General features: G+C 41.3%; 1 long non-coding RNA gene across 1 annotated transcript in view; it reads left to right on the forward strand.

The window, feature by feature from the left end:
* Positions 1 to 21458, forward strand: part of LOC141728332 (uncharacterized) — a 55947-nt gene extending 34489 nt beyond the window's left edge. Inside the window, exons 2-3 of the long non-coding RNA XR_012579253.1 lie at positions 19743 to 20097; positions 21231 to 21458. This is a non-coding gene — a long non-coding RNA (uncharacterized LOC141728332). The remainder of the gene's footprint in view (positions 1 to 19742; positions 20098 to 21230) is intronic.
* Positions 21459 to 21938: the final 480 nt, after the last annotated feature.

Raw genomic sequence — 21938 nt, forward strand, 5'->3', positions numbered from 1 at the left:
TCTACAGCACATACTCTGCAATATAGATTTGCACATGAACAGCCAGTTGGACTTGTCCAGAGATGTTGAACTTCCTGAGCATTTGCAGACCACGAGGAAAGCATTTGCTGCTGCTCCCCTTGGATTTGCAGTGCGCACATAATGTGGTGCATGTGTCCATGTTTTTTGTGCGGGAACACCTGGGCAGAGCTATGGGGGCAATAAACAAGTGTTCAGAGCAGTGGAAAATTAATGGAGGAATATCATTCTATGTGAATCAGAAGAAAAAGGTTGTGACAAATGGCAGTTCAGTGGCTGTAAGACAGATAACTGTGGCAATGGCAGTGCTCAGCACTGTGTGGGGTCTCCTTGGAAGTACTCAGCGCTTTTAGTGCCATGGGGAAGGAAAGAAAGAAAGTAAAGGCTTCAGTGACATTCTGCAGGAACAACAGATCTATCAGAGGTTCAAATGAACACAGAGGGAAAAGCAAAAGCTACAGGAGAAATTGTATATTCTTAGCTCTATATACTAATGGACTACAGAGTGGGATATTTCAGCACACTGGTTTTCCTGGAGGTCTAGGGAGGGCCTTACTTTTGTTTTGCTTATATTTAGGAAATAGAAACAGAATTATTATTCCTGGTGCCATATGTACAAGCAGCAGGTTTCCCAGGGTGCTGCTGAGGGATGCACTGGGAGCCATGGAAAACACATACGAATGCATGTGAGATTGCAGAGAGTCCACTGGAGAGACTCCAACTGCTTTGCAGACTCCTGGAGGCACAGAAAACACATTTCAGTCTGCACCACAAGTCAAATTCACTCTTGATGGCATAGGCAGGTGAGCAGTTCCACTGCATCACAGAATCACAGAATATTCTTAGTGGGAAGGGACCCTCAAGGATCATCGAGTCCAACTTTTAAACATATGTGCAAAGCAGATTAAAAGATCAGTTTAATAACTTTTATGAAAAGTAGTCACTGCATATGGCAAAGTAATTTTCAAGTCTAGTGTCTCAACCATTCATTTTTAGTATCCTGAAGGGAATTAGAGCAATTGGACTAATTGCCTAACAAATTGCCTTTGTAGACCAAAGCCTTTTTTAAACGCTCTAAGACCAGAGAAGTTTTATTTTCTTGCTCTTCTATAACCAAAGGTGTCCAAACTAATTTTTTTCTTTTAACTTTGGCATTATAAGAGCATTTCAGGTGAAGCTTTTCTTTACCAAGTCATAGCTGTAAGCCAATTCTGATGTCCAAGTTATAAAAAGTCCTTGAAAACAGCAACTTCTAATGGAAAAAGTTTTGGTGAGGTAAATGTGCCACTATAATAGCACAAGATGTCTGTTTTTTCTATACACTGAGCCTCACTGCAATTTTTCTGTGAGGAATTTATATTGCTAGAATATAATTTCCCAGTGGAATGCATATTCTTTATAGTATTGATGAATTAACCACCCCTATTTTCTTCAGATAGGAAATTTTTATTCTTGTGTGCCTAATACTCTGAACAATCCTTTAAATACTGCACATCAAGTATTGACCACTTTGAAGTCTTATTTCAAGTAAAAGTTTAATAGCAATTATGTTCAAACTTGACCAAACTTCTTTTTAGCATTTCTTTCAAAAAAGCTTCCCTGCATAGCAGAGCACACACTTTCCTCAATCTTGGCATTCTGCTCTTCGGCTGCCGTCATTCCATCTGAAGCATTCACTTTGAAATGCCTGCCAAATATTTTTGCCCTGGTACCACAATAACAGTGCAGCAATGTGGGAGTGATTCAGCTCTGTGCACTTACAATGAGAGCAGAGAAACAGGCTCAGGGAAGTGCTCTATGAGATGGGTTCTCCTTGTGATATCCAGATGCTAAGAAGACCTGCTAAACCTTGTTAAAGGTCATGCTTGCGTTTTCCTAAGTTACTGTTTCTTCTGATAAACAAGACATCTGGGATGTGAGTTGTTTGGGTTTTCTCATCCACTTAACTTTCAGAAATTAAACTAGAAATAAGTGCATTCTAGATAGAACAGTATTAGGCAATATCTTCAGTGGTGCTAATCTGCAGAGCTCCCCTGAGAACAGAGGAGCTCCCCGATTCACAGCAGCTAGCTCCATGGTCCTTTTCTGTAGGTACTTCTACCTGGCAGATTTGCTGAGGGTGTTTGAGCAGTGCCTAACCTGTCCATGTGTTTTCCCTGGGAGAACGTGAGGCACACCACAATACCTGCTGTTAAACATTAACACTGTGGTATAGGGAGCATTTTCCAGCAGTCAGGATCTCCAGGCTTCAGCTCGTTCAGATCCTGGCCGCCTTGTAAATCTTTCTTACCCCACTTCAATGGAGATAAGAGGGATTGTATATTGAGGTTCAGTTGAGAGAGACCACCCAAGTAACAGCTCATTTCACTTCTCCTGACCTCCTCTGATATGCCCATCAAAGCAGCAATTAAAATTTGTGTAGAGCAAATGTGTTCCATCAATCTGCTTTTCATCTGGCTCTACAAATACTTGAGACCTGAGTAAGCAGCTGAAAATTTTAGAAACAAGAATGAGTAAATGTAAAGACAGACTTTATTTTCCTGTGTTCTGGAGCAGAATGATCTGTTTACCTTTCCAAAAGAGCTGTCAGCAGAGTGGTCATCAAGAAATATGAATTCACAAGTGGTGCACTCCTAGGAAAACAAGTACATGTAGAAACTTGTTCCTTCTATCTTTCAAGATTTTTTTTTCCTTTGTTATTTGTGTTTGACAGCAGACTCTTTTTTTTAGTTCCAGTGCAGCCTTTTAATAGATGCTTAGTAGCCTGCTTTACTAGATGGGGCTGAACCTGCAAACATTTTACTCACCTGTTTGGCTGCAGTTGTACAAGCACATAGGTGAGGAAAGTCAAGTAAGTGAATAAAAGAGGCACCATGATACATTCAGTTCATTTCATTCGCATGCTGCTCCATGTATGAGCAATAGGAATCCTGCTGTACCGTTTAAAAATCCTCTGCGTTATTCTCCTGTGAACGTGAAGATACCAGTGTCTTTTCCTCACCAGGCTAGGCATACTAGCTCCAACAGATAGCTAACAAAAAACTGAGAAGAGAAAGTGTTTTTTTGGGGACCTAAAGTTTACTCTCGATGAGGGCATTGTGTTGCAGTTGGAATACATGGACATACTCCACCCAGCAGGATCCAATTGCTCCATTCATAGCAGTCCAGAGCCAGGACTGCCAAGTGTCACCAGGAAGGAGGCTGTGCAGATGGTGAGGAGCTAGGGCTCAGGAGAGTGTGTTGTCCATAACCTCTTCCCTTCAGCCTCAACTATTGTCTCTGACTGCAAGACAGCATGCAAAAATACTTCTCCTTCCCCAGACACAGCTTGTGGGGCTGTGATATGCAGTGCAATTCCTTATGTGGGCTTTCTGAAGTTGGGTTCTAAATATATTTGCCCTTTCCTGTAGATTTGGCCCTTGCAGACTCATACAACACATACACCCATACAGAGAAATGCAACAGAAACTTCTTGCTTCTGCAGCACTTTGGGCTTTGCACACCCACACAGGGGCTTTATTTAGTTTGGTCTTTAATCTTTGGGTATGGGATGTTCTTGCTAAATCATCTTGATGTCTAGGAGATGTGCACTGGAGGAAATCCAAATACAACTGCCCTGTTCCCAGGAGCTGGACAGAGCCATGCTCACATGTACCAGGAGCTTATGCTGGTCTGTGTCAGGGGTGTGTACCATTCTCCACATAGCACCATGGTCTCCTATTCCTTTTGCAAAGAAAGGCATCTATGAAGAGCATGAATAAAGTTGTGTACCTTTTGACTGGTCATTGTGTGGAAAAGGAATGAAAAGTCTTTGGACATGTCCCTGTTTCATGAGCACCTGCAGAGATGACATCTGTAAACAGCCCTGAGCACCCTGCAGCCCAGCCCCACTGGAGTCAGACATGCTGCACTCCCTTTGATGTGGACCAGGCCCTTAAAGGGGATGCAGACCTGAATGCCTCTGCATCTGCCTCTAAGTGAGCATTTATGTGTGTTAATCATATGATCACAGCAGCACAAAGCTGCCTCTGCTGATGTGCTCTGACCAGTGTGGTGGTGGACACCAGCCACACTTGCAGCAGAAGGAGCTGCATTCTCATACCCTGCAAGTGTTGGACAGTCTTATTTTTCTCTCTGGGAATTTGTGCAATTTCTCTCAAGCTGGCATTTGGTATCTTCTGGGAGGCTAGCAAAATCAGTCAAACAGTTACTTGATTTATCTCTCTTCATCCTCTCCAAGTGAAAATGAAAAAATGAGGAAAATTTTTTCAAAGGTATTCAGGTGGAAATCAGAGATAGATCAGAATGAACAGGAGACAGGAGAACGAATAATCTGTGCAGATGGTTGCTGAGAAAAACTGGGCTCCCATGCTCTACAATTGTTTTTGCAGGTGGCAACTTTCCCTTCTAAAGCTGAAGAAGTCCAAAGTCTGGATGGGTTTGAAAGATACAAATCTGCCTTTGAATTCTATTATTATTATCATGGAATCATTTTACATAATTGACACCTTTTACATAAAAAAAATTATTTGGAAGGTATTTTGTTTATACTGTAGCTAAAACCTACCTGAGTTGTCTAGTCCCACTGAGCCATACAGTATATTCATCAATGCATAGTTCTCTTGCATTTCAGCATTTGTTATGAAAACCAAAATTCTTACTCTGAGTTATTTATGCTGGCAGTGCTTCAAAGGGAGCAACTGCTTTACTTCATGCCAATCTCTGTAGCAGTGGGGAAGAGTACCTCTCCTAAGATCATTTATATCTTGTTAACCTTTCGATGCAGATTTGTCTGAACACATTTTTTTCCTTTAGTGCATACCTGCAATGACAGGAACTTGTTTGATAAGACACTGATATAAAACACTGCTATAAGACACTGATATTCTTGTTTAGTGAAAATAAATATACCTGTGAATCCAAACACCTTTTATTTTCTTTCTCCACTTGTTGACAAAACAAATACAAGAATTTCCAAGATGCAGAAATATAACATCCTACTCCTTGCATGGAAGGGTGGCCATAACGCTGTGTTGCTTCAAGAGCTGGAGATGAATGGGTCATCCTCTAAACAGCGCAAAGTGAGCATTAGTCAAAAGGGACACTTTATTCTGGTGAGGGTAGATCCAAATCTGCTAATTTTACATCATTAACTCCTCCAGTTATTTCCCAGAAATTTTACCATACACATGTGCAGGTCTTCCACTCTGGGCTATGCCTTGACTTGTAGTATAATCAAGACATTCACAAGACCAGGTAAATTATTGCCATCACTCTCACTTATCTGCTCTTTTAATTGCTTCCAGAAAACATTCAGGACTTATGGTTTGTTTTTCAGAAGTAAAGCATCAGACATGGCTTTGTGGGAGCCGAAATGCTGGAATCACAGCCATGCCATGGGGTGGAGAGGGGTGTGCTCTGCCGAGCAGGGAGCTTCTCCTGGCAGTAGGGGAGGCTGGGCTGCTGCACCAAGCTCACCCATGCTGCACTTGCCCTCTGCCAAGGAAAATCAAAGCATGGCAAGAAGCTGCCAGGTGTGATATGAAAATGAAAACCATGCTCATAAGTAAGGGGAGATGCTGATAAAATCACTGTATTGCATGGTGTCGGGACATTACAGCAGTCCAGGTCTGAAGCACATATGTATTTTCCAGTTTCCATGAAAATGGAATGTGGAGCAGTTCACTAAATTTTCCATGTTAATTGGAAAATAAGTCTGAGATTTAGTGCTGAGAGAAGCTCCAGGTTACATGGTTGTGTAATGACTCTCTTGCAACATGCCTAATATTGTTCAGGTAAGATCAAGCCACACTTACCTGTTCAGGATTTCTTCCTGGAACAGATACATGTTTATATCTTAGGACAGAGATTAAGTATCATTTCCCTGAAGCTAAACAGAAATATAGTACAAACCATTTTCCCCCCGTTTTCAGTATAGAAAGGCTGTGTTTAAGTTAGTAACCAATGCTATGGGACAAGCCCCTGTTGAGCCTGGCGTTGAGACTACTATATGTGTCTTCTAAGGTGACTTTTTAATAATGCTCATCTGATCCCACGGACCCAAGGGCAACTGCACTGTGTCAGGCAGGCCAAAATGCAGTAAATAAGAATGACTTATTCTACTTTGAAAGCATCTATCTGATCTGAATTAAAATCCCAATGCCCTGTAGTTTTAGGGTAGGTATAACCTGGATACACTACATTCCCTTCCTCTGCCTCTGACCAAAGTACACCAGATTCTTCAGAGGAACAAATACTCATCTGACAGCAGCTGCAATACACTTTATTTGGAAGGCATTTGTGGGTCATCACATAAGTCACTCAACAAGGGTTCAGAAGTACTACTGTGTGAGAGATTGCTTCTTCTGTAGAAATAGAAAAATACCAACAGAGAAAACTAGAAGAAATATCTGATGTGTGAAAACAGATTTTTCAAAGCTCCTATCTCTGTAATTTAGTTTGTTAAACATGAATAGATGCAATTACTACAAATGATGAAGACTTAGAATTTATGCATACCTGTAATATGTACACAATAGAAGATAATAACAAAAGAAAATAAAAAATAATTAAATACCCCCATGGTTACAGATGTCTTTCTGCTATCATATGTTTTGAGTTACTTTGTCATTTATGTATTTTCTGTTACTTGTTATGTTCTCTTAAATGTCCCTGTCTTATTTTCCTGCATCAACTTCATCCTTCTTTTGCTTGGCAGAGATTGCTGTTTTTCCAGCTTACCAATGGGGGCATTAAAATTACTTATTTATTATTTTACATACACTTCTTGGAAAAGTGCTAGGCTTAGCCTCATTCTGTACAGTAGCCAAGCAGGGCACATTGTTAGTACTCTGTGAACAATGGTATTATTGTTATATTAACTTGGGGGAGTAGAGAAAGATTGGTGGATTTAGTTGGAGATAAACTAAATAATAGGCACATGCCCAATCTGGATTTCACTGAGAGCAGCTGAATAACTCCAGTTAACATCACTGGGAATGGGGTTAAGCTGTTAGCATTACATCTGTTTCAGCAGCTGTAGTCATCCATATGTTAGATTTCTAACCTCACCCTCAGGCTCCCCACATCAGTGGGGAGAAGCTATAACATACTCAGGGCCACTGGTCCATCCAAAGAAGTGTGTGATAAATTGTCTTCCTTTGCTGACTCTGTCATTCTGCTTTCAAGATTGTTAAAACTAAAACTCTTTTTACTGGAGTGTCTTGAGCTATGAATATCTCACAGTGGTGTTTTGAACACAGTTTCTGCTGCAGCTTGGGCAGCATTTTCAAAGCCCACAGCTGAGCAACACTGGCTTTGCTCATGCAGGGAAGCACTGGGGAGAAATATCTGAGCTCCAGGTCGATGATTTAACTCTGGAGCCAGGTTTAGCACACATTGTGCCTGACTTGATCAGCCTGAAATAGTCAGTTCTAATTACCACTCCCCTTAGTATCAGTACTGCTTACAGGCTTGAGGGTTGTTGTTTCCACACAGCTTTTCCTCCATGGCTGAAAGCTTCTTACAGAGGTTTTGCACTTAATTTTATATCTGTAACAGATGCAAAAATCACTCTCAAATACAGCACCTGAATGGTGGAGTCTTTCAACGACATGCTTCTTTTCATCTGGAGGATTTACTAAATGATGTTCACATGGCTTAAGCACTGAGGCGAATGCAGGTATCTCTGGAAGGACACACCTTCCTCTGGCCTATGCTGAGAATACCATTTTTTAATTGGATTTTGCTGCTAACTAGGAGAAATTCTGACATATTAGAGATTGTTGTAATGGGCTTTCTGTGTTCCATAACTGTCAAAAGTAGAATTGGTGTGCAATCATGGAATCATAGAATTTAATGTATTTAATGCTTTTGAGGAAGCCTCAGACTATCTGCCATGTATACATTTCTAGAGGGATGAGAACTAAGAAAAAAACCACTGAAAATCAGTTCTATCTGAAACAACAGCTAGATTTTGGGGCTTGGACAGAGGCAGAATGGATCTTGATGCCTTTATCCCAATATAAACTGCAAGCTCTTGTACAGATGCCTTTAGCAGATCTATCTGAGTCGGCTTCACTGATGTGGCAGACCCAAGCCAGGTTTTCATGGACAGGAATGCAAGGAGCACAGCAGATAAGCAGGGTTGTACCAAGTTGTACCAGCTCAGACATAGTGTGGTTTATTTTAAGCTTTCAAGAAGTCAAGCTAAGAGCAACTCAAAATAATTTTAATTTTAAAGTGAATTCAGATCACCAGAAGTTTGGAGCAGCTTTTATCAATCATAACTGAAAATCAGTGCAGCTCTAACAATAGATAACATGTGAGTGAGGAAACTGCAGCTTGCAGGAGATCATGAAAATATGGTAGAAGGAGTTTTCTGCCAGAGACAAGAGGACAGCTGATATCTAGAGCAAGGAAAAAAAGTCTCTGGGGTTAACAAGAAAAAAAATCTGAAAGCATTCCAAAACATTTCACCAAAGAAAGTCCAAGTGTTAGTGACAGATGTTAATGTTGTTGCTAAATGCTTGACTGGCAGGTAGTCAGATACTTGCGAGTTGAGTATGGCTTAAGAGCTTACTTGAAAGTAAAGAGAAGCTTGAAATGAGGCAACCCCAGTTCCCTGTTCTGGGAGAAACATGGGAACTGCTGTGAGCTGTGAAGACACATCTGTTTAACCCAATGTTTGTCTTCAGCAGCGGCCAGTGGCAGATGCTTTGGAAAAGAGAAGAAATAAGGCATGTATGGAGCATTCCTTCCCCTCCTCTAATCCCCAGATCCTAGCAGTCAACAGTTTAGGGACTCCCCAATGCCAGACATTGCATCTGGACCATTGTTTTTAATAGTCACCAGTGGACCTATATTCCATAAATTTGACTAATCATTTTTTGTATCCATTTATACTTTTGGTCTCTACAGTATCCTAGGGCAACGAACCCTTGGGCTGAATTATGCTGCGTGTTAGAAAGAAGTCTCTTTTTTCTGTTTCAAACCTGGTTCTCAGTAATTTTGCTGGGTGTCCCAGTTCCTGCACAGTGGTTAAAAATAGTGAATGACTGTCCCTTGCTCGGGCTCCTAAGGCTGGCTCATTTTACAGATCAGAGATCCACAGTTTCCTTTAATGAAGCAGAAAATGCTTATTCTCCAAAAACTGCTCTGTATTCCTGTTGCCCTCTCTTTTGAACACTGCTTCAATCAGGGTCACCCGACAGGATTTAAAATATGAGTATACCATATTAATCTACTTCTCATACATTCAGCCTATTTATAGCCTCTGTTTTGTGGACTGTGTTCACATATGTCTGAAAAGAAAACAAATCTCTGCAAAAAACAGTACAAATGTCTCTTGTGGTTTTTGTTCCTCTTACAAGAGCTGATAAGGTGTGTTCCCAGTGCAGTGGAAAGAATCATAGGAACATTTAGGTTGGAAAAGGTCCATAAACCTAACAGTGTTAAGCCCGCCACTAAACCAGGTCCTTAAGTGCCACTTCTACGTGTCTTTTAATACCACCAGGGACGGTCACTCCATCACTTCCCTGGGCAGTGTATTCCAATGGCAACCCCTCCTGTGAAGAAATATTTCCTGAAATCTAAATCATGCAACTTGAGGCTTTTTCCTTTTGTCCTGTCATTTGTTATTGGAGAGAAGGAAGGAGTGAAATGGTTCGTGTTTCAGGACATCTCCTGGAACTGTCATCCCTGTCTCAACAGGAATGCAGGTATCACGTGCAGCTGGGGTTCCTGTCTCCCCACCAGTTTTGAGGCCACCAACACAGTGGTCCTTGTGGAAGCTGGAGAAGAGCACAGTTGATTGGACTGCACAAATCTGCTTGTACAGAGCCATCATGGGAGAAGTTGTGAAGGGTCTTCTAGAAAGATCAGCTCTTCCCCTCTTCTTATCTCTGTCTGCTGAGAGCCCTTTACTGGCCTGACAGGGAAGGGTGAGGGAGAAGCCCTGGCTTCGGAGTCCAGCTACAGTTAGATGAGAAGCAATGTCACTTTCCATGGCCTCCTTTCAAAAGCACTGTTACAGCTGCTACCTTGTGCTTTTTGCCCGTGAGAAGTCCCTGTTTCTTGTCCTCCCCACAAGCCCTTCCCTTCACTCTGCAGTGAGAGGCTCCTCTGAAGAGCAGACAGGCTGCCTTGAGCATCTCAGCTGCCTGAAGAGAAAAACAGACAATTTCCAGGCAACTCTTGATTTATGAGCACTTACCCAGCTAAGGTGATTAGCCCAAAATGTTGACCTAAAGCCACCAGTGGGAGGCAGCTCCATTGCTGTTGTAATTGGGCTTACCTCATACCCTCAGATCACTATCTGATTTATCACCAGAGCAGTTCTGCTCTAAAATATTGAGCCTAAATGTTCTTCTGCTTCCCTGGTGAAGAAATCCCAAGGAGATATAGGTTTAGAGCCAAATTTTCAGAGGCTGATTCCAACTGTTTTCGTCGCTTTTAGTCCTTAAGGCTTTGGGTACATTACAATTGGAAAGGGTAACAGCTTCAAAATCAGGAAGGCTGCTTCATTAAGCACAGAAAATCTAGGTGCCTGCTGATGGACCAGATCCCTCTCCCATTAATATTTCCCTCTGTGGCCACTGGACACCATTTGTGAGTTATCCAAGAGTGTTAAGAGAAAATATCTGCACCATGATCTGTAAGGGAGGAAAGGATGGTAATGACCTACAGTGGATGCTCTGGTGGCCAGGGTCCCTGGGAAAAGCTGTTCTGGCTTTGGTGCATTAAACCCCAATTAGGCTGCTAAGGTTTAAACATGCATGCAGATGTTTTGCTGAATCACTGCCACACTGCATAAACATGAAATTTCTTACTCTGAATTTTGAATGTACACATACTTTGGCACCAGAAAGGGAGCATGCAAAGAGTTAGAGGCACAAATCTGCAGGGTACATCAAGGCCCTTGTGAAATACAGCCCTGGATTTTGGCAGCTGACTTTGACTTCATAGCCAGATGGTGAAGAAAAATCTATTCAAATTTCTATAGTAAACATATCTAGCAGACCTTAACTTTAGCAGTGAGTCTATTACCAGTTGCATTCAAAAATGGCCTTTTTAATCTGTTTTGTCATTTACTGTTATTTAAATCATTTTCTGCTCTGTTAAAAAATGTGTGTTGGTATGAACTGCAGGTCTTACTATTGATATGACAATTTGGTTTTAAACTTCACATTTCTTTGAAAAAGTTTACACATTGTCATCTCTAAAGAGGTGCCTTTTCATTTAGCACCACTGAATAAAAAAAAAAAAAAAAAGAAATGTGCTGCACATGAAAATCAAGCCTGTATAACTGTGAAGGACCTTTTTGATGGTCACTGCACTGTAGCTGCGCAGGTCATGGCATAACTGCAGAGTAGTTATAGTCCTCAGAAGAACTGCTCTACTCCTGTTTTATACTGCAGTAGCTTAATGAAGTAAAATTGGACTGGTGCCATAACATTTAAGGAGCTATGTTTTGAATCCTCCTTCACACCAATGTAATTTGCTGTGACATGTGGCACATGTCTCAGAAACACATTCAGAGATAAATCATTAAAATGGCCAGCTACAACTGCACTACAGCCATGCTCTAAGGATGTCGTGCCAACATTCACTTGATTCCCCACCTGCTATGGGAGACAGATATGACAGAAGGCGAATGGCCAACAGAGGAAGCATTTTGGAGGTTTGCATTCAGCTGAATCCCTGTGGCTGAAGATCTTGTGTTCATACTTTTCTTCCCCACATAAACATTGGAGTGATTTCTCCCACATTGTGGCCAGTCATTGCTGGATAGTGGAAAGTGGTGAAATATTCACTGTGACTGGAAATAGGCTGGGAAGGTCCTTCACTGACACACTTGATTGTGAATGTCCCATTTGTTTCAAAGCTGCTTATGTGGCAAATTTCCTACACAGCAAATGCTGATCAAGGGCATGGCCTGCCAGCCCCCAAACCATCAGTGGCACATCACTGGGCTCTTTTATTATTGCCTTCCATTTGAGTAGCCAAATTTTAGCCACATGGTTGCCTGCAGGAAGATATTCTACATGCAAGTGCTGCTGTTACCACTGTTTTAACTCCCTTACAGCTCTCATTCACAGTCTTGGCTTTGGTTGTGAGGTCCTCCTTGTCGCAGAAAGTCCATGTAACACTGAACACCTGCTCAGCTGCTGATCACAGCTAGGCTGGGACCCAAAATTTGAAGCTATTTGCAAAATGAGAAAATTTGGGAAAGTTAGTGGCACCATGAATTATTCCAGGTTTAGACAAATTTTCTCCAAACTCACAAAATACTGTATTGGATTGAGATTAAGCATGGGTAGAATTTTTCTGGAGAGGGTGACTTTCTTCCTCTTGCTGATTTGTTCACTTGAGATGAGTCACTTGAGAATTTTTTAAATCTTCCAAGTTTGGAGCTATGAACACCTAACCAAACAAGCAAAGGTTTGTTGTTTCTTGCTGTGGCACTGTTGACAAACAAGGAAGAAAAAAAAGCATTAGGAAAGGCTCCAACTGATTCTGTGAGGGCTCATGTTTGTGCATTAAATCACTGCCTAACCTCTGGGGCTGCCTGCTGACCGTCAGCTACAGGGTCAGCATCGTAAGCAAGGAAAACACAAATGTTCAGATTACAAATACAACCACCACAATCTTGGAAACCTCTGTTTTTCCTTTTCTCCTGGCAAATAAATGCATGGAAGCAGAAATAAGTCTTTAAATACAGTTTCATAGGCTAAGGCTTATGATACTCACTTTTGTGAGAATTCAGAATGGCATTTCTGAGAACCTTTGTTGTACCTTTCTACCCACCAAAGCCTTAGTATTGTGAACTGATTCCCACTCTGCACTACACCATAACTTAAAGGGTGGCTCAAAACAAACAGCAGTAGATCAATTTACGTGCCTGGATACTATTGAAATTGCTAGGCCTTTGTTCTCAAGTCTGGTTTTATTTCTAAAGAAACATACCTTTTTAGGATAATATTTTAAGGAAATGCTTTAAGTCACATTTTACTTGTCTCATACATTGACTTGTATTTATTCTTTTAAAAATTGAACTGCGACTAAATTACAAACAATCCTCATTCTTTGATTCTCATAAACGCACCTTTTCAGACCCATACATGCTATGAAGAAAGTGGAGGAGGAGGGGAGTTTTGCTTAAATTCCTGGGTAGATTGCAGGTGCATTTGTTTGTATTAAGAGAAATGTCTAACAGAATCCTCCTTTGTGACACACTATAGCAACTTTTCAATTTTCCTTCATTAGCTCGTGGTACTTCCTGCTCAATAAGGTACTATTGTGCTCCCTCTAACCTGATCTGGGAAACACTGTGTAGCTGTCAACTCATCAGCCCTAGAAAATGGATTGTTAATCTTTTCAGGGGACTTGTTTCATTTCCTGTGGCTCATGTAAAATCCAAATATTTAGCTACTACAAACAGTGAGTTCTTCACCTGGATTTCAGTGATAAAGCAACAAAGATTATTACTTCTAAATTTTTTCTGCTTTTCTTCAGTTTGAAAATGAATGCCTCTGGGTGAATAGAGCCTCATTTGTAAAGTCACAATTTAGCACTTTATTAAGATGGCATACAATTACATTTTCTGAGGTTTTAATTTGCATTGGGTTTAAAAATTCACCTCCTATTTTCTTTGGTGCGCTCAGAATTTTGGTTCTCACCCCTTGATAGGGGGCACAGAGAGCATTAGACTGCTCAGTCTTTCATGGGTTGAATCATGGGGATGAATGATGCTTCACACAGGATCAGCCTTTCATAATTTCAAACATTGGAGTGTTTTTGCAAGGTCAGAATTCTACTGTAAAGAAGTAGAATTCTGACCTTGAATTGCTTATTCTCTTGACATGCTTTAAGTTTTTTTTATGCTTTGGTATCACCTTCCTGATGATCCTACACTGGTTGAGAAAAGATAGATTGTGCTGAGTAAGAAGCAAATGAGGCATTTCATGTCCTTTTTCAGAAGCCAGCCTTTCTAGTCAGAGCCTTTGGGCTGCTCACTGCCTTTGCACCTTGGTGGAAACCCACTGAAACCTGCAGGCTCACAATGACATGCACACAGGGGACACAGAAAGAAAGGTGTCCAGAGAAACAAAGAGCTGGTAAGACCCATGGCAGTGTCTACAGATAAGACCTGAAGAAATGCCCAGAACTGCCCTCTTTATGGATTAAAACAATAAAAGCTACATGCCTAAGAAAGAGGAAGGAAAGATCCTGTACTGCAGAGAAAGACTTTCAGTCTGCTGGTTTACCCAATGGAACAAAGACAGATTCCACCTCAGAGATTCTTGAAAGCAGAGGCAGAGGCAAATAGGAGGTTGGTTACCTGGCAAAAGGCAGTGTTCCTGGTTAAAAACAAACAAGCAAGCAAACAAACAAACAAAAACAAAAACAAAAACAACAAACAAACAAACAAAACTCCAAGTAATTCTTAGAAGATGTGGCATGAAATCAAGCCGCAGTCTTATGGGGTGCCAGTGACAATGGAGGTTTCACCTGAGGACTAGAAAGCACAAGCAGACTGTGTTTTTAGAAAGCTGCACCAGAGCAGAAATTCCTGAAATTTTTAAGTGGCAGTACCTCTGTGCATTCATTTTATATCCCAGTACACGTCTCTGATTTCTAGGCTGCTCTGAAAAGTGGGTTATTGTTCAGGAATCTGGTGTGCAAAAGAGGACAAAATAGTGGAGGGAAAAGAAGCAGTAGAGAGAGAGAACTTGAGAAGAAAACAGGAGAGAAAGTAGGATAAAATTTAAAGGGATAACCATGGGGTAATAAAACAGATTTACCCCAGGTCAAGAAAGCAAAACTTTTTCCCCTCAGAGTGACTATCACTTTAGAACATAACCTACACATTATCACAAAGAACAACAAACTCCTGAGGTCTGGGCTGTAAATTAGCTTTGGAATAATCTGGCAAGAGTGGGCTGGGTTCCTTCTGAGCTCACTCTGACAGCCCTCCCATGCTATAATAGATTAATATAGTCATGATAGCCTGAAGATATAACTGTGATGGTACAAAACTTTATGTGCCCCCAGTGAGCTCTTAATCCTTGTGTTTCACGGTGTTCTCACTGCTCAAAAGCAGAGCAGTTTACTGTGCAAAAAAACCCCAGCACATTAATTTTACAATGCTGAATACCAAAGGAACCATGATAGCTAACATTTATATTTTGGACCAAATAAATTTCCAGTAACAAATATTATTACAACAAGTACCAAAGGAACTCAGAATTGCTAAGTTATTTTTCCATTGACTTTTGGAACACCCCATAATCCTTCCTTATATATCAGTTCAGAAACAGTGAAATCTCCTTTATCACAACCAGCTGACCCAATCTCAGCTGTTCTTTGAAAATAAAACCACATGTTTTCTTAGTTACTCCACGTGGAGATCCATTTAGTCCCTCTCCTCCAATAGCTTCTGTTGCCAAAATTTGCAGTTCTATGAAACAGGAGTAGCTGCTGCATAGCTGGACTCAAACCTGTCTTCCAGGTGGGATTCCCAGTTTAATCTCTATGTCTCCAACAGTCACCCCAACAAGCCACAGATTCTGAAGTTTTGTCTGTTTTGCTATACACACTTGCAGAGTTTTTCCCTGGATAACTAATTGAAGCAGAACACATGGTGTGTCAAAACATTTTACCCTTCCTTTCTGGAACACTTAACTCTTTGTGGGGGGTTCCTACCTTCAGAAAGGTTTGGCCCACAAGTGTTGGATGTGCTTTGTTTTGTTAGCCTCAGTGAGAAGAAGTTGTGTTTGGGCAGATTGTATTTAATAGAAACATTCATCAAAAGAAAAAAAGAAAAAAAAAGAAAAAAAAAGAAAAAAGAAAAAGAAGATTTAAAAAAATAGTTAGTTTTGCTGACTCCAGGCTTTGATGCAGCAATGACTTAGCTGACTAAGAGGTAGAAGGACATGGTTCTGCAGGTAGAAGAAAGGCTACTGACCCAGGAACTCTGTAAAGCTGTGGGAGGGAGGATGAGCTGGGAAGCAGCGAAGGAAGGGGGCAGGAAGGCTGCCTGACCACAGGCAGGGAGGAAGGTGAGCAGGCTTAGCAAGAAGTTCTGCTGTTTCCGTTCAGTTCTCTTGGTGTGTAAAAGTAGAGCACATACAGCATACAGGGAACACCATCACTTCTACCCCTCATAATCTGCTCAACATCTGCAGGGTGTCATGACATGAGCTGGGCAGCCAGAAGCAGTGAGCTGAAGCTCCACTGGGCACTGTCCTCCACCACTCACTACCAAGGTGATTCAGACCTTGCCAGCCAGCACAGGGGAAATCAGCTGGTAACAAATGGGATGCAATTGCCTCCGACTGAAGCAGCACAGAAGTGAAGTTTGAGGGGAAAGGCAAACATAGAGCAAGCTTGGTGAAAACATATTTTCTTTCCTGTCTGTAACACTGGAACAATTTGGGTTTCCTCTCAGGTGTTAAGCTCTTTCAATGCAGCACTTATGCTGTTTAAATCATTGCTTTGTGGGAAGACCTCATCCCAACTTGCTGGATGCTGTGACTTCAGACACTTGAACCTTCTTTGATGGGCTGCAGCAACAGCCAGGAAGATACTGATGTTTAGGCAAGCCCAGGCACACCTCCTCTGGGCAATCCGGTCTGGCACCAGCATGTCAGCTCAGCCCTCCTCGTTCTCACAGAATTTCAAATCAAAGCTCACCAGAGTCTCATGCCTTTCTTGTCAGTGAACACTGTGGCCTCAGTCACACTTGACAGAACATGCAGAGGATAAGCTGCAGCAGCCTCGTGCCCCTGGTACAGCAAGAGAGCAGCAGACTGACAGAGCAGCCTTGTGCTAGCAATGCACTCAAGCACATGGCCAAAGCAGGGCAGGGAAATCACTGGGAGACTTTGGTTCAACATTCAAACTTCAGCCCATCAAGCCTTTCCTGGCTTCTCAGTTCACGGCTCTGGCTTACCCCACTGCAGCAGCCATGTAGCACCTCTTACTCAGAAGCGGAGGATGCTGAAGTTGTAGGAGAAAGGCAGAGGGAAGGAGGAAAAGAAGAGAGCTCATGAAACCCCTGGAAACTGCTGCACTCTGGAAAGGGTATTTTGTAGGTCTACTATTTTGGTACAGATTTCACAAGGTGGGGTTTGGGTGTTTCTCTAGTGATGCTGGAGGCATAGAAGAAGATCATATCGATGACCTTGTTTGACCTCTCTGTACCTTTCCATAGACCCTCCCTCTGTGATGCCATGGCATAATATCCTTTAAAACAAATTGCTTGCAAGATACAAGAAAATCTACTTGCTGTTTGCTTTTTCTGCCTTTAACTTAAGGCCATCTGCATGGTTCTTGCAAGTCCCAAGAGATCTCTCTCCTCTGCTGAAGGGATGTCAATGTGATTTCAAAGAGGCTTGCAAGGTGGAGAATAAGAGAAAATGAATTGTCCTTATATGACACCTTAGAATAGAATGATGATGACAGCTTGCAACTTGAATTATTCTCCTGACAATGGTGCAGTGATATGATAAATTTGTTTTAAAGATGACTGGGAATTCTGAAGCTAATAATTCTTTATCTGAAAAAAGTAATTCATCAATACAGAAGCAATGTATGGAAAACGTCTGTGGTATTTAAGAGCAGAGAAAACATTTTGCATTTTTTAAATTATCTAAGTGTTAAATGTTGACGTTTTAAAGGAAAAAATCCATTCTCATGTTTAGAAAAGCATTTTGTTTCAAAAAGTTACCTATAGTGATAGCTATGCATACTGCTTGTTAAATGATCTACACAATTTTGAAATATTGTGAAATTACTGAAGAAAAAACAAGAAATAGAAATGGTTCATAAAGTTTCTTTGAGTAGTCTTTGCAAAGTTGCAGTTCATTAAGTTTTTGAAGATCATGATTGTTCTTCCCACAGTGAAAGGAACTGTGAATGAGAAACTCAGACATCCATATGTGAAGAAACCATTTCCCACTATCTTTGAGAATGTCTGGGAAACATAAGGAAACCACTGACAATTAGTGGCCACGTAAAACAGCTTGCTCTTCCCCTTTATAATCATAAAATGCATTCATCTGGCAGCACTGGTTTTGAAGGGACTGGCTTAATGGATCCACGTGTGGCAGATGTTACATTTTCTGCAGTAACAGTGAATTCATTCTGGGAATTGGCAGCACCTTCCCAGACAATGCATGTGAGCATGCAATCCATTTTCACAGAGATGCCTGTTAGAGAAAAGGAGCACAAAGACAAAAATAACCAAAGAAACAAACCAGCAGCCTCCTCCTCACTGCAACAGGCAATGCCACACCTGCTTTCCACTGTCTATGCTTCCTACTCAATATTCCTCATTTTCTGGGTTCAAAAGCAGTAGTTTATTAGCAAGTTGTAAATAAATAAATTATTCTCCAATTCAGGAGAATTTTTCCAGAAGCTAAAACACTGGGCAGACTAATAGGTATTTTCAAGAAAAAAAAAAGTGCTTATAGTTTCTCTTGGCTTTAGTTGGCAATGTGTTGTGGTATAGCAATAATCTCAGAACCTATTGCCCTGTCATGTCAGGGTTTCATACCAAATATTCATGATCAACCAAAAGGTTGCAGCAGTATGGACAGTTTCTGAGCTTCCCTGTTCTCTCTTCATATCTTACATTTTGGGTAAATATTTTCTTGCTCTTTGGATTCTGAAAACTAGTGATTTTTAGACGGTCCTCCATACCTGTGTGAAAGAGATTGTACATCTTTAATATTTTCTTGTCTTTGTAAGTTCCACCACAGCAGTGAGGTTTGACTGCAAATGTGCATCTTTTCTGGCTGCCTGGTTTAGTCTTTACTGCATTAACCGGGAGATATCCTGGAAGGATCCCTGCTGAGTGCCTGTCAAGGTGTTGTTTTGTTTCACCTGCTGGGCTCTGGCCAGCAGGTCTCATACTCACACTGACTCAGCATTTGCAGTTTGTGCTTGCCTACTGTGGGAAAAATTGGAATCTAAGGGCTTCAGAATGAATTGTTCAATAAAGTGATGATAAAAGCATGCATTAATTTTCTTGGCTTAAAATTTACTTAGAATTTGTTTCTTTGTGTTTTTCTACTCTTTTGAGAACAATGTTGTTGAACGTATTATTGCATTATGAACGATGTTCATAATAGTTGCTGACAAGTGTTCCCTTCCTGTTTTCCAATACTGCACTTGTTCCAGGGAAGTAAAGGATTGTCTCTTGTGGCCTTGTGAAGGTTATGGCCCTCAGGATTAATGATATATTTCAAATGCTAATTACGAGGGAATCCCACCATCCTGTGACTGTATTATGGGGACATTGTGACCTACAAATTTCTGATTCACGCACTGTCTCCTCTACCTCAACACACAAAGCCATATGCCATTTTTATGGAATATGTGCAAATAAATGAGATGAGACTTCAGAGATAAAAGAGCAGAAAACATCAGAAAGGAAGATAATCTGAAGAGATGAATGTGGAAGATGAGAAGGAAACCAAAATGGCTATATTACACTGAAACTAAGATGGGCCTGGGGCAGACCCAATTCCAATGTAAATCATCTGTTTCCATAACAGTCTCAAACCACCACTTTTGTTTTTCCGCTTGAAAGTGTGAAGCACTTTGAGAGCTGCAGCTTACAGTCACTTGTGCCTTGGGAATTGATGGTGTGGCAGAACCTTACTGTCAAAATTGAGAATAATTCATTAATTGTGTATCACTCATTTTATGTGTTTCAGATACAAATTCCCAAAGGACCTTGAATATAAGAAAGCAGGCTCTGAATTTTTCCAAATATTTTTTTTCATGGCTTACTATGGAAGAATATTGACCATCAGACATAAATCTGAGCTGAAGATAGAAACAGTGCAAGCTACAGGTGCTTCCAAAAACACAGATTTCAGATGGTGACTAAATGAATCATGAAGTGTGGGGTGCAGAAACTTCACTGCTGCTTCTTTCTACATTGATCAAATAAGGAAGGAAATGTGCTGATTTCTGGGGAAAAAAAAAAGGATGTTTCAGAGTTTACTCTGCCTGAGGGATAAGATGATGGATCAAGAGAGGAAGAGGATGTAAATACAGTCCCTGTGTGTGAGTGTGTTTTTGCCTGAATGAGTTGGAGGAGGCAGGGGTGGGCTGAGGGACTGACTCAGTTCTGCTAGGCTGGTGGAGGGTTTCCTTGTCTGATACTGTCTGACTATAACTAACAAGGCCTCTTGCTTTGATCTTGTGACAGTGGAAATCCATCTAATGCTGCTGTTTTGAAAACTTGTGGGTTCCTTTCATTATTTCATTACCTGTGCTGAGTAAAAGAAACAATGTGGTTTGTTTTAGATTAATGGCTGTCCATTCATTACTGCAGCGACTCTGAGCATTTTCCTCTGTCGGCTCCCTGTAAGGTCAGCCCCTGACTATTCAAGTTTTGTGGGTTTCACTCAACTTCTGAGCCTCAGAGCTAGAAGGAATGTCCTCTTGCAACCACACTGTAAATAACTTTGATGGTGGTGGCCAGTCTGAGGTGAATGGCTGCTCTTGGGAAGGAGGTCTCAGTAAGAGCCATGCCCTTAAAACAGCCCCTGCATCACCTCGATATCGAGCTCAGCAGCCAAGCCCCAGCCCCCAGGAGCACAAGGCACTGAGACAAGGTTTTGATCTCCCTGCGACATTTTAACAAACACAGCACTGGAGACAGAGCAGAAACAAATCTCTTATGGCTTTACTCCCTCCCGCCTTATCTATACTATCCGCTACTATTTTTGCCATTAACCTGTTTTACATCCTCCAACTGTTTCATCAGATATTTGAGCTACTCCTCTTTCCCCTGTCTTACATTATTTTTTCCACTTATTGGAGCAGGGGGGATCTTTGCTCCCTGTTTTTTCCTTTGCTTTTCATTTGGGCTTGATATAAAATATATTTTTAAAATAATATAACGGAATGTAATAGTGTCTTTCATGAATGGTAAATCATTGAAAATAAATATTAATTTGAGGAATATCTTTAACTGACAGCATCATGTTTCCCTCAGTATTAATATATTTTAAGTTGTTTGTATCATCGCATCAGTTGAACCAAAGTTCAACTCGTGCAGAAAGTTGTAAAAAACCAAGTTTTTGACTCCTGGGAAATTTACTTGAAGAAATAAAAAAGGTTTGTTTAAAGTGTAACTAACTTCCTTTTTCTTGTCTTCTCTCCTTCTCTGCTTCTGTTCTATGCTCTCACAGCTTTCCTGAGCCAGAGTTCTCCGGACCCGATGATAGCCTTGGGGTCCCCCTAGATCTCTGGTTCCTTTTGAAAAGGTAGGAGATGAGGGCTGGAGACCCAGACACAGATTGATTTTCAGGTGCACAAAAGAGAGTCTGGAATTTCTGGGTTACCAGATCTTCATGGATGGATCTAGGTGAGGGACCCCTGACCCTGTCATTGTGTTATCACGTAGTAGCCTGAAGATATTTGCCAAACGAAGAGAGGTACCCTCCTTTTCCCATCATGTCCATATGTCTTGCACCCTGAGTGGTGTGGGATGGTGAAAATGGCCAGGAGCTGCACAGGACTGTGTTCCTGGATGCAGGAAGAGAGAGATATGAGGTTATTAGGGGAGCTTAACTGAGTTGTGGTAACTTCAGAGGCCACACAACACTGGTCAAGTCTGGCTGCTTGGAATTCTGTCTGTGACAAGTGCTCTCACCGACAGCTGATAGTGCTTCTAGGAAAAAAACCTAAATGTCACCAATGCTTCTGGGAACGCCAAGTAACTTTTGCTAAGGATCATGGAAACCAGCAAGTAGTTCTACAATCAGAACACAGCATATAGCAAATGCTGTGGATTTGGATAATGTGGAGAAAAAGGAATACTAAACTGCCTCCTCCTTCCCAGATTATCTTCCAGTCTCTGTCCTGAATAAGGAAATGGAATAATCCACTGATAAAAA

The sequence above is a fragment of the Zonotrichia albicollis genome, chromosome 2 (genome assembly GCF_047830755.1).
Source record: "Zonotrichia albicollis isolate bZonAlb1 chromosome 2, bZonAlb1.hap1, whole genome shotgun sequence".
Lineage (NCBI taxonomy): Eukaryota > Metazoa > Chordata > Aves > Passeriformes > Passerellidae > Zonotrichia > Zonotrichia albicollis.